Source organism: Corvus brachyrhynchos, unplaced genomic scaffold (genome assembly GCF_000691975.1).
Source record: "Corvus brachyrhynchos isolate BGI_N302 unplaced genomic scaffold, ASM69197v1 scaffold23, whole genome shotgun sequence".
Taxonomy (NCBI): domain Eukaryota; kingdom Metazoa; phylum Chordata; class Aves; order Passeriformes; family Corvidae; genus Corvus; species Corvus brachyrhynchos.
The window spans coordinates 1,113,366-1,127,363 of NW_008238983.1; the positions used below are offsets into that span (position 1 = coordinate 1,113,366).

Here is a 13,998-nt window from a genome sequence, read left to right on the forward strand (position 1 = left end):
TAAAAATGGCTGTGTTTAATCAGATTAAATGGATATCTCATTAGTTATTCCACATAATTGGAATCTTTCAAAAACCAAAAGAATGAACCTCTAGTATAGCTTAGTTAAAACTGGGAGTTTATTGCTGACACTGGGGCCAACAGGGAAATCTTAAAGACAGGTCTGGAATAGACTTGAGATGTTAAGAAGACAGTGATTGGAGATTATAGTGTAATGGATCCCCTTACAAGACATAAATAATATAGGGTCTGTCTTTACAGTCAAGGAGAGAACAGTTTTTGTTTGCTGATTAACCAGCTAGATCAGATCACAGACTGGGAAGATGCTTGAAATAGCCTTTAAAGAGACCTTAAACTTATGGAAACATATTTTGAAACTAGAATACTTAGTTTCTCAGTAGGGGGTTGTGGAATTGGTCTGTAGGTATCATAGGTTACAGAACTGGACAAACAGTTCCCTGAAGGCTTGTTTTTTCTGAATGTTTTGTGTTTGGTTGGCTGTTTTTTGTTGTTTCAGAGTCTTTTAAAATATTTTACAGTTGAAAGCAAAAACATTTCTGGGCATGAAGGATTTTCTTATTTCCTCAAATAATCTTATAAACTTACCATGCTTTCAAGATAGCGATAGAATACAGAAGGATGGAGTATGTGGTTAATTTGCATTTTCCATTTGCAATAGCGTAATGAATGTGCTAACTTTGGTTTATATCTAATGGAAGAAAAATCCCCCCTGCCATCTATCACCAAGTGATGCTGCGGTGCCGTGCTGGCTGGCACGCTGTCCCGGCACTGGGCAATCTTCTGCCTGCTCCAAACGGGGAGGATGGAAATCGATCGTGGCGTAGGAGGGCAGGCGAAGCACCTGCTCGGGTTTGCCTTACCCACCGGTGGCGAGGGTCCGCAAAAGAGGCAGGAAAGAAGCGGAGGGACTTCCTCGTGAGGGGAGAGGGTTTACTGGAGAGAAAAATCCATGGAGAAAGTCGAAGAAACGCGGGTTGTAGGGGGTCTTGTACCCCCACAATATGGGCATGGAAAACACACAGTAACCAATGGAACATCAGCCAGGGGTTACCAAGGTGGGGAGAAGGGATTACAGCAAATGGGAGAAGGGGTAGGCGGGGAGGAGTAACGAGGAGCAATTAACTGCCGAAGAACATAGAACTCTCAGGAAAGGCAACCAAATACGAGAAATAAGGGGAGGGGAGGGGAGGGCTGCAGCCAATGGTAAGGCATGGATTTATATATTTTTCACAGCCTTATGAATGCTCAAGGCTCTTGGGCTGTGGAAGCATCAAACCAATGGACCTTTTGGTCCACTTGATTCATCAAGTTGATCATGGCTCACTGCAACAGAGTGAGGATCTTCAACATCAGTCCTCATTCGAGCTGTTCTGTGGCCCAGTGGTAGCACTGGCCTCAGCCACAGCTCTCACTGGCATCACTCCACACCTCACTGCATATTTGAGCATAACTTTACCCTATGTGTGCATGGAGAATGTAAGTGTGTTTTTGTGATATGTGCCAGGGTCCAACAGGAACTAATTCCATGGTCTTACATGAAAATGTGACAAATGTAACTACAGGCAAGGAAAGATCTTGAGTAGAACCCTGTAATTTTTCCGTTCTTAGCTTGCAGGCCAATTTCTCTTCTGCTTATAAACTATGCTCTCTACAAAGTGGCCAGTATGAGAAAGGAGGGACTCAATACCCAACGGACAACACACCTCTGTATCCCAAAAGGAAAAAGGATTGATTTTGTAATGTGACATCAGTATCAAATATGATCAAACATAAAGGGACACGGATGCTCAAATTGCCTGCTGCTGTCTAAGCATGCACCTGGGCACTACGGCTCAGTGATGTGAGTCCTGGAGCAGAACTTCAAACCTCAAAACCCTTAGAGTGCCCATTCCCCTTCTTTCTAGACAGCTGGACCCAGTGTGGCTTGATCCAGAAGCACGCCAGAGGTCCTTGCAAAGTAAGGTCTTGCAACTTGACCTTTCTACCAAAGTGCTGGCCCCACTCCAGCCCCTGGGAGCCAATGCTGAGGGTTGGTGGCAGGCTGATCCACTTGAACCACACTCGCTGCTTGATGCAGGCATCATACAAGATGGTATTTGAAAGTAGCCTATGGTCAAAATTAGCAAATCCACAGCCCCAGCATTTCACTGCTTGTCAAAAAATTCCCTCTGCTGGGCATTTGTTCAGAGACAGAGCCAGTCTTTGCCAACTAGGGCATGTTACACATCCCAACATTAGCATATTTCTATTAAAACATATATTATTTTGTTCAATTATGACATTTTGCTTCATTCTTAGCCTGAAGTGGTATTTGAGATATCACCCCGATACTCCGTAATTATAAAGTTATACCCTATGTATTGCACTGAAAAATTGTAAGAGCATACAGACTACTCAGGCATTCTATTCTTTGAGTACAGCATAGAGAATAATTATGGTTTCTCATAGTCTCTGAGTAATTAATTTGAAGAATTTAATTATATTTTTCATATTAATTATTAATGTATTATTCACCCAACATAGTCAGTTCATAATTCATAGATGTATTATTCAAGTAATTTAGTTGATGAATTTCATAGTTTTGAATAAGTTATTCAATTTTTTAAAATTATTCACTCAGCTCTAGGAATGTCTGTTGATGCTTGAATATCAGCCATAGTATGGCAGCTTCTTTTTTTGCAGGGTCTTGTGAACACCTGATATTAAATCCAAAAGCTAGTAAAATGCTGTCCAGCCCTTAAATGTTCTCCCATACAAGGTTACTTCACAAATAAGTGGCAGTTTAGTCTGATTAACAAATTCAAATTTGGGATATTTTTGCCTATTTACATTTAAACTTCAGTTTTCTTACAGAATGTTCTCATAAACTACAGGACTTACTTGCTACATTTCCCCCTCATTTAAACTTAAATGGAATCCAGTCCTCATATTTAACATTTCACTGATGCTAGAATTACACCAATGATGATATATCCATTCGTTAATCTATGAATTTTGTCATTAGTTTTATGCTCAGATAATTCTGTTTATATCAGGAAACTTCTAACCATGGCAGAAGAGAATAAGAAGTAAGGTTTCTACAGTGTCCTACCAGTTCATCAGGACAACTTAGCTTAACCTAAACAGCAAGCATACAAATGGCCCAGAAAATTTCCAGGGAAAATAATGTGATCACACTGGGAGCAGCATCTCTGGATGTGTATCAGGTAATAATTTTGCTCTGGCAGAGGCATAACACAAAGGATCATTTATCAAATCTTTCCATATCTAGGTTTAGTGATTGTATCTCATAACTGGTGACCTTAATGCTGGTGGAAAACCAGAAAAGGTTGCATATATATATGTATTTATACAAGGCATAGAGTGCTTTGTATGTAAGTCTATAAAATATTGGTCAGTTCCGGGAAATAAAAGAGCAGGTGAAAAGTCCTGAGTGAATTCATTATGTTTTTAGGTCCGCTATTCTGCCAAATAAAGTGATTTCTATAAATTATTTTTATTTACGATAACGCCTTTTATTTTGAGAAAAGCTCATTCTGTATTCTAAAAAAGTTGCAACAACTTTAATTACATTCAAAAGATTCCTGGAAAGGTTTTAGTGGTAAATATGTCACTGTAGAACTGATCTTTGGAATGCAATGCATAGTTTGAAATTTTCTTCCCTGTACAAACCTCAGAGAGATTTCTTTTTACCAGCTCTGAAAACAATATTGCCACTTTTTCAAAAGAACCCTGTATTTAGACTACATTGGCTCCAAGTCCTCTGTATATTCATGTTAGCACATTTACCATTTGTGTATTGCTGTTTCACACAACCTCAGTGTCTATGTTGAACCCAAAACACAGAGGTATATATGCCAAACCTTTCATGATTTCCAGATCCATTATTATGATACAATATTCTAAAATAAAATCTCCAGCTACAGGTTGCTTCTTTCACTGAGGAAAATGTTTGCATTTTGGGTTGTTACCTCACTAGCAGGCAGTCCATATGGTGCTGAATCCTGTAAACTAACTATAACTAGGTGTAAAATTCATAGGGAAAAATGTAATTTATCACAAGTGCACAGCTGGTGTCTGCTTATAAGTGGTTATTTCCTAATCTGAGACCAACCTGTTCACATCTCTGGTATGTTATTGAGCTATAAAATCAATAACAAATACCGTGCATGATTCCCTGAGAGATTAACCGTTTATTCCAGCTGTGAAGAACAAATGAAGGTTAAAGCAAAGTAGATGCTTTAAGAAAGGTTTTCATGAAATGAAACAAAACCTTTTATAGATTAATTGATATTAACCGCAATAACAACATAGAATGGCTTGTTTGTTTTAATTATGTTTCTTTCTTAAAGCAACTGACTTTCAAGCTCAGATTTACATGCAGTTTGCTTTCCCTGTGCTCCCCAAAGTGCTTGATATGTGATTTACATTTCTTCTTCCCCCCAAATGTTTCACAGTTTCTTTGCTCTTTTCTTTAATTGCAGCTAGTATCTTAGGGAGAATTGCCTGGGGCAGATTGAGCACAAACTCCGAAAGCTGCAATGGTAAAAAGACACAGTGAGCAAAATTGTCATGCCCTTTCTTCCTGGCTCACAGCTGTAAAAGCTGTGGCTGTTTTAATGTGTGCATGTGCAACGGGAAGGAAGTGAGACATCAGAGTCGTGGTGAGCAGCAGCAAGGGTGAGAAATGAGTGGGAAGGAGAGAAAGAAAGGAGCGAGCTGGCTGCGGGTGGGCAGCGGGGCACGGGGTGGGTGAGTCCCAGGGACCTGGCAGGCATCGGGGGAGAGATGCAGCCTGTGAGTGTTTCACACCGGCCTGTGAAAGGGGGATCGGGGATGAGAGGAAATGCAAGATTTTGCAGTATTGCTAGGGATGCTGGCAGCACCTAGAAGCCTAAATTTTTAAGCAAAATACAGCTCTTAGCTTTAGATGTGGTAGAACCAAGCTGAAAGTAGTGATTCCAAAGGGGGAACAACAAACACCTCTGAGTCAAATCCTTTGCTGTTTTATGTGCAAAGATATTTGATATAATCTTGCCTGCCTTTTACTTAACAGCAGTAAAAAAAGATGCTAGTACCAGGATTTTTTCAGCCGTCTGTGTAATGGGGCTTAGCCCTGTGTACCTGCTGCTCTACCTCCTTTATCTCTAAGCTGGTTGCAGTTCATAGTTTTTCATTGTATGAAGTTTGTAAAGGACTTTACAATGAAAGACATTTGGGGTGAGTTTACTTTAGCCTAATTCCATCAACTGCTGCTCCTTGTTTTGCTGAAACAAGATCAGAATTTGACTTCAAAACATCCCAGTGAGAGTAGTATTATTTATACTTATTTTGTAAAAGGATAAATTGAAACACTGGGTTTAAGTGACTTGCCTGAAGGCATGAAGCTTCTCAGTGCCACAGCAGAGACTTGAAGGCATGAATCCAGATGCCAGTGTCCTTGTCTTGAATGACAGATGAACTCTGCAATCAGGATTGTGCTCAGAAAAAATCTACTATCACCCATGGACTTACAAAACCAATTTAAGGCAGGGAAGAGTCAGGTCTTTGCCTACTTTGCACAAGGAGCTAAGCAGTGCTGAACTGCTTCCTTTCCTGCAGGAGTGACATTTGCTTATGGGGTAGGGAAAATCCTCTTTGGAAATGTAAGTTCTGCAGGTTTGGTGACTGTCGTGTAACAGAAAGCCAGTTTTTTCCCTCTCACCTTTGTGAAGAGTGCAGTTAAAAAAAAAAAAAAAAGCAAAGGAAAAAGAGAATTCCCAAAGAAAAATATGTGTCAAGTTTAATTTTATAATTTTCTAGTTTGACTCTATTTGTAATTTAATGCTTTAATTATAAAGGTTTATTATAACATTTTAATTGTTTGTTCATCAATCTGAGACACTCCATGGAATTCCTTCACTGGGATCATTGCAGTAAAATTACAACACACAGGAGACAGATCAAGCTTGTAACACTGGCAGTCTCGTGGGTGCTAAAATATCTTTAAAGTCAACACATTTGCTGATGGGCAATAAGAGAGAAGACAAAAAGTAACTTCTCCTCCAGTCCTCTGCTAATTTTAGGGCCTCTGTGGTTGTCTGTGCACTTTTTTCATGTAGTCTGCTTTATCAGTCATGAAGATAACTGAGCTCAGCTCCAGCCTTGGTGGCATTATCTCAGGCTGTCATAAGAATACACTGAACTCTGGAATGCTGCATGCCCATTGTGAATGATGGTCAGCAGAGAGAGCACGATGAGGGCAATGCCATGTCTTTTATCCTGCTTATTCCCTTTTCAGAGGTAATGTCAGAAGTTTGATGCACTTTAAAGATTACGCTGGATTTTTTTAACAGTTTTGCAGTAAGAAATTTGATGCAGTGGATACTGAGAAGAGCTGACAAAGAAATTATTTGATGTTCCTTTTAAGCCTGTGGAAAGCCTGCTCTCAGACTGTAATTTCCTGGAATTTATTATTCACAATTATTCACTGTATTTTGTTTTGGCAAATCTTTTAAACTCTGTTTTGATCACGCATAGTCTCCCATGAATAATCATCATTCCAGACTGGAGCTGTTGTGATAGGTCAAAAGAGAAATATGGCACTGTCATGTTTGTGACTGCAAATGGAAGAAACCACTTCTAGTGCAGCATTTTCAAATGTAGATATAAAATTTGGCACCTGTAAATATTCATGTACATACACTTGCAGCTATGCTCTGGGCTTGATCCAAAGCCACTAGAGGTAACAGAAAGAATGAATATTCATGTTGGTAAAACTTAATTCCTAGATGGTTTACTGAAAGCAAATGTAAAGAGAAAGCAATATAGACAAAAATGCATTAATGCCACTAAATGTTCACAGGAAAAAAGTCCCACTTACTACATTCAGATCCTGGTGGGGTGTTGTAATAGGTTAGCAAGCTAAGTCCCAGAAGTGATGTTCTTCTTACAACTTCCTCTATGACCTGACAGAACCTATCAGCTGGCCAGTTTGAATATGGACAATTCTTTAAGCCACTTAAAGTTGTGACCGCCTCTGTAATCCACACTTAAGAATAGAAACCCCGGGCAGATCCTCTCTGTCTCATTTCCGGCGCTGGGACAGGTGGCTGCAGGCCCCGTGTGGGGGCCAGCGGGCCTGGCTCAGGCCCTGCTCGGGCCAGGCCGGGCCAGGTCATGGCCATCCTGGAGCCGATGGGCCCTGTTCCCCCTGCGCAACGATTCAACATTCCAGCTGCAAAGCTGCCAGGCCGCGGGGAGATTAACCCTTTTTATTGCTGTGAAGAGCTGAAAACCTGAGGGAAGAGAGAGAGGAGATGCTTAAAGCTGAAATTCTGTTGTGAAGCTATGATATATCAGAGTATCCTGTTGTAATTTCATGAAGATATGGGGGGTGGAGTGTTCAGCTCGTGAGCAAAAGCACCTGCGCTGAGATAGGCAAATGTTGACGCAGCTGTAATTTCATGAGAAGTTTAGACAGGGAGAGATGGAAGTGATGTGGACTTTTGCTCCAAACGGGAAAGGAGAAAACCTCAATTCCTAGAGATGCTCCCAGAGACAGTCCTAAAGATGAAGCTAAAGAAGACCCTTTGCTCCTAGGGAAGGCGGAGGGCCTCTGTTCTTAGAGATGAAATGCTCCCAGAGATGGGTGAAGAGAACTTTTGTTTCTGAATGGCTCAACCTTAAAATTGTACCCCAAAAAACTTTCAAGAGTGGACCCTTGAAAGCAGTTGTGGGAAAAGCTGCAAGTCGTGGGAAGGGACTCGCATGCGAGCAGAGAGACTCCTCTTCCTAAATGGACTGAACAATATTTGGAAGTGGGCGGCTGTCTCGTTGTGATAATGTTTTCATAGCATGAGCAAGAAGAGACTTCTCTTTCTAAATGGACTGAACAAGGTTATTATGGACGTGGTAAACAGACTGAACATCTTAAGGGTTGTCTTTTTACATAGTCAGTGGGAGAAGGGAGAAAGATGGGGAGAAGAAGTGTTCTGAATGTGTGGTATAATTTTTTTTTCTTCTTTTAGGTCTGTTAATAAACTTCTTTATATTTTTTCAAGTTTGGTGCCTGCTTTGCATTTCTCCTAATTCTCATCCCACAGAAGATAAACAGTAATGAGTATTTTGGACCAAACCACTACAGGTGTTTTTGGTTATATGTCAATGAAATAGCACACATGCACACAAACATGATTACAGTCTTACTTTTAGGACTTTCTTTCCAAAACACAAAAGCTTTGCTCCTTAACATAGAGAAGTTAGGAAAAAGCTAGAATTCCAAAATATGTGAATCTGGTCCAGCAGAAAGGAAGCATACTTTTTTTCTTTTTCTGTGTATAACAGGAAACTGAAAATGCTGGAAAGTGTTATTTGATTTATTACACTTTCCCACAAAGCTCAGTGCATAATACAAGCAGGAGTTAGCAGCTTCACTGTGGGTAGTGATGCTTTCATTTTCTCTTAGGACATGCACCTAATCTCCCACATATGTGAAACTGTGTGCATTTCAGTCCTCCAAACTGAGGAACTGAGCTGAGCAACACAACCAAAGTAGAGTGCATCTGATAGGTGTGGGTCAGCTGTTACTACTTTAACAGAAAGGTAGAAAAAGAATTTTAAGAGTCAAATTCCCTTGGATGAGTCTGAATGGGCAAATGCACACCTAGAATGCTGAAATTTCTCTGTAAGGCAGATGCTGAATTTTGGAGATGCAGACGTTTGACTCTGACATTGGTTTTGCTTGACTTATGTTCATCTGATGGCAAGTAGCCATCTTCATGCAACACTGGTATGGCACAGCCTTCAGGTGTCACCATCCCAAGGTACCAGGAAGTCAGGTTCAGTTCTTTCTTGAGAAATGAGGTGTCAGGATGGAATATCACTCGTACTAGACCACGGAGCTGTGTACTATACAGAAATCTATCACTCCTGTGATCATATAATTAGCAGATTTGGTGCTTATGGTACTATACACCCTTGTAATTTGCACAATATTAAGCTGAATGGAGGGGTTCCCATGCTTACATCTGCATGTCTAGCAAAACATGACCATGTACAGCTGGGAGAACCTGTCATTCTGTAGTTCAAGTACCTGGGCTCTACTGCCAGCTGGCATAAATGTCCCACTGCCACTTACAAAGAACAGTGTTGTCTAGGACCAAGTTCTTATTTCTTTATAGGCTGTTTAGAGCAAGAGAAAAAGTAACAGGACATCATTTAAATCCTTTCCTTTCACCAAAAATTCCAGAAGTTCTTAATGGTATGTTTCTGTGTACAAGGGAGTATTTGCCTGATGTAAAAAAGAGACTGAACACTGAATACATTAACAAATTCTGTTGCAAAAGTGAACAACCTCCTGCTGTAAGGAAAGGAAGCACCTATGAATGAGGAAGAAGACGTATATATATGAAGCTAATTCTTCTGCCCAAGGGCTAGTTTGTACCCAACACAGAGTATTCATAGTCTATATGTCAGACTTGATAACCCTAAGCTTTGCACATGATCTTCTCTGTTTCAACTTCCAGACATGAAGAATAATGTCCAAATGTTGCCACAGAATTAGATGGTTGAAATTAGACAGTGACAGTAGCTCTGCAAGTTTGGAGCAGTCTCCTCATTTGCATTCCAACCGTAGGGCTCTGGAAGGGCTTAGAGAAGAAAGCAGATTTTTTCTTTCGCTGTCACTGCCTCTACCACTAGCTTTATAAACTGTGTGACAGCATATTTTTTAGAATATTTTGGTAGCTTCCATTCCAACAAATGTTGTTTTGCCTTGACAAATCTGAAGGCTAGCTCTGGGCAGGTGTGAAGCTGCAAGGGGAGTAATTGCTGCAACTGACAGTGAGGAAAGCAGCTCTTCAGTATGGATCCTGATTAGATAGAAGCATCTTGTATGAACCACGGACAATTGCATTGAACTCTAAATAACATGAAATGAATTTTTCATTCTCCCAAAGTCCTTGAAGTTTGATGTGAGAGGAAGAGCTACCTGGTATTCCTAGTCTTCCTTCTAGTTCAGAAACGCCTTTCATCTCAAATTGGGACAAAAAGCTGCAAATTCCCTCAAGATGTCATTTCCAAATAATTTCACTTCAGGAATATCCAAGTAGTTCCATGACTTGCTTAATTTAGTTTAGAGAATTTCTTTTTGACTTGTTTTGACTTTTATATAACCAGCTATGGGTAATGAGGTTTTTGTTGGATGTGATAAAGGTTCAAAAAATCACAAACCAAACCAGTTGCTTGGACAAGGTTCTTTCACCTTGTCAAAGTGAAGTATTTCAAAAATCTTGTGAAAAAAGAAAAAAAAGTATATTCCAGAAAATGTTTGAGGCAATTGAATCAGCATTCTCCAATGTTAAACCCTTTTATCTGTAAAAATAGTAAATCAGCTTTAAAAAAACTGAAGTGAAAAACGGTGATTTTGCAATGTTTTCAGAGGGCCTGAGAGATGCAGTAGGTCAAAATATAATATCACTGAAGCTGCTGGAAATTTTTTCAGTTACTGTAACATGACTTGTGTTCTACCCTCTACTTATGAAAATTCAACATTATCTAGTTGATGGCCCAGAAAACAGCATATGTATGTACATATCAGCTGAGGATGCTGTACACTGAAGTGCAGAAGTTGAGACTGAATATTGCAGTCCAAGTGCATAAATTAGGCTTCATAATTTGTATTTTTAGTCTGTCATGATAAACTATAAACTAAGTCTGATGAGCGATGCCCCTTTATGGCTACTCTGGATGCACAGTGGGTGGATCAGAATGAGATGCTGATTTTATTTGGATTTCTGCCCTTTTGTCCACAGGACTTCAGTTTTGTCATTGTTTGCCTTTGCTGCAAAGTTCATTTCTGTTTCAGCATCTGTTCATGGACAGGAGTCTGCTTCTGCTTTTTTTATGGTACATCTATTGTTGTTTCACCACGATACGTGTTTGTTTTCTGCTCCTGCTTGCTTTCTGTAACAGCTATGCTCTTTCTTCTCATGTCTGCTGTACCACACGTATATGTAGCCAGGCCTCTGCCTCAAGCATTTAATTTTTTGTAGCAAGGAATGGTCTTCATTTTCATTCTAAATTAATCTCCTTTTTACACAGATCTGTTGTGATAAGCCTACCTTTTCTACTGTATTGTATTTAAACTACAGATGCAAAAACAAGACAATAAGGAAAGAAGAAAGGTCAAAACCAATAAAATAAATTGATTTCCTAGCATCTTAAGATTTTTTTAATCTACTTCTGGTGAGAGGTAGGCGTGGGGGAAGTTTCTTGTTTCCTATTTAATGTCAAGTCATTTGGCATTTATAAGTATTTTTATAGCTTCTCACCAGGATTCAGCTGCATATAACAAATCCTACTGATACTAATAGGAAATATATAATCAAATCTTTGCACAAATATTTGAAAATAAAAAGAAAGTATCTATTCTTCTGTGTAATTTTTCCTTTTTTACTCTTTTTGGTTTTCTTTTTTAATAACAATAATAATTGTTATTAGCAATTATGTCCTAAACTTCCAGATCAATATCACAGAATTAAAAGTCTTTCTGTAACAAGCTTTCTGTAAACTGCTCAAAGGCAACTTTTAAGTCTTTCCAAAATACTTTCATACTTTCTCCAGTTGTTTGGGGTTTTTTTTGTTTGGTTGGTTTGTCTTGCTAGAGAAGCTATTCGTTACTGCAAGGTGGAGCAGTGTTGAATAGGTAAGGTTTTCATGCAGCATCAGCTGCTTCAAGTGCTCGTGTAGCTTCAAGTGCATCTGAGTTTTGCTCCAAGTAATGATAGAAGTGCACCAACTGTGATCTTCTCTTTAAATAGCCCCTGCTCACAAAGAAAACCACCTGAGTGAAAAAATCAGTGTCAGAGATCACACTGTAAACCAAAGAAATAGCCTCCTGGGCTGAAAGCTACTTAGTCATGCAAAGGATGAAGTTCAGATAAATAACTGTCATCTACTAATGCTATTTGCAATAAAAGCTGGAATGTTGTGGCTACATCTGTGATAGTAAACTGGATAATGCTAGGGCTTGTTTTTGTGTTCCCAGGCACAGTCTGGACCCCTTCCCATTGCTAAGTTCTCTTATCTGCAAGGCAGCCTGCTGATAACTAAGCTACCAACTGGGGACAAGTGGAGAACAAGTCCTTGCTTTGTGCTGGCTCCCAAATTTTGCCCAAGAAATTTCTGGGAAAGGCTTGATTTTCTGGGCCAAAACTATGCCAATGACTGTTCAGTTATGAAAAGTATATGAGCAATGAAATTCCCAAGAGCACCACTTAGTTTATTAGAATATATGTTCCTTATAATTATATCCTAAATAAAACATCTGTTTTCAGGGAAGAAGGTGTTTCTTAGCATAAGCTCTCCATTCCAAAGGTTGCCTTTTACAGTCACCTTCCCCTCTATATGTTGTCTGCAGAGAGCAAATAGCAATAAGTTCACATGAAGAACATAGAATTTACTATTCCCTGTGTTATATGAAATGTGCGATCTTACCTATGCATCTTTAGAGGCTTCTGAAAAAGAAAAGCAGCCTGAAATCTGCTGGGAATATGCTAATTAAGAGATGTGATTGAAATGTTAATGCAGCTATTTTAAGGCTGACGAAGATGTCTTAATCCCCCACACTACCATGAGGTCCCTCATTGCCCAGTCACAGCAGAGAAAAATCAAAAGAAATTGAAATAGGGGGAGACCCTGCCCGTTGTTGGCTAAGAGTCTGCCCTGTGTCTCTTATATTTGCAGTCAACAGTGGCAGAAAGCTAAAGCAGAGCTCTGATACTTCTCCTGAGCATGCCAGACCAGAGACAGATTTCGAGGCTAATTAGTAGACCTCAAATGCCTGTAACAATGAATTGTTAGCAGCAGCAGCCTTAGAAATTTATTTTTCTTTTAAGCAGTTTGTATCTTTGTTCTGTTACTGCAGATCTTTGTTTTAAGTAAACATGCCGTTTAAATCTTGTCTAGAAATAATGTGGATAACCTGGCAAGACATTACACTTCCAAAAAATAGAATCATAGAAACACATAGTCACAGAATGGGTAAAGCTGGAAGGGATCCTTGCACATCATGTGGTCCAACCTCTGTGCTCAACCAGGGTCATCCTAGAACACATCACACAGGATTGTGTTGAGATGGTTCTTGAATATCTCCGGTGAGGGAAACTCCACAGCCTCCCTGGGCAATCTGTTCAGCACTTGGTCACCTGCACAGTAAAGAAGCTTCTCCTCCTATTCAGGTGGAATTTCCTGTGCATCAGTTTCTCCACATCTGTCTCTCATCCTATTGCATGGCACCACCGAGAAGAGCCTGGGTCCATCCTCTTGACACCCTCCCTTCAGACACTTCTGGACATGGACAAGGTCCTCTCTCAGTTGTCTCTTCTCAAGACTGAACAGGCCCAGCTCCCTCAGCCTTCCCTTGCAGGTGAGGTACTCCAGTCCCTTGATCATCTTTTTCATCCTCCACTGGACCTGCTCCAGGAGCCCCATGTCTCTCCTGTCCTGAGGAGCCCAGAACTGCACACAGCTCTCCAGATGAGGCCTCACCAGGGCTGAGCAGAGGGGCAGGATCACCTCCCTCGACCTTCTGGCAATGCCCTTCCTAATGCACCCCAGGATACCTTTGGCCTTCTTGGCCACAAGGACACACTGCTGGCTCATGGACAGCTTGTTGCCCACCAGGACCCCCAGGTCCTTCTCTGCACAGCTGCTTTCCAGCAGGTCAGCCCCCAGCCTGTCCTGGTGCTTGGGGTTATTATTCCCCAGGTGTAGGACCCTGCATTTGCCTTTGTTGAATCTCAGGCAGTTCTTCTCTGCCCATCTCCCTCTCTCCAACCTGTCAAGGTCCTTCTAAAGGCCTGCACAACACTCTGGGGTATTGGCCACTCCTCCCAGCTTTGTGTCATCAGTGAACTTGCTGAGGAGGCATCTGCTCCTTCACCCAAGTCATTGATGAATAAGTTAAACGAAGTATTGAATCCTGGAGAACATCTCT

The 13,998-nt window shown here is 40.5% G+C and overlaps 1 long non-coding RNA gene across 1 annotated transcript; it reads right to left on the reverse strand.

The window, feature by feature from the left end:
* Nucleotides 1–7,510: 7,510 nt before the first annotated feature.
* LOC108447756 lies at nt 7,511–7,799 on the reverse strand. Its single transcript, XR_001863436.1, has 2 exons — nt 7,662–7,799; nt 7,511–7,622 (listed from the first exon to the last, which is right to left on the reverse strand). It is a non-coding gene; the product is annotated as an uncharacterized LOC108447756 (long non-coding RNA).
* Between the last annotated feature and the right edge of the window lie 6,199 nt (nt 7,800–13,998).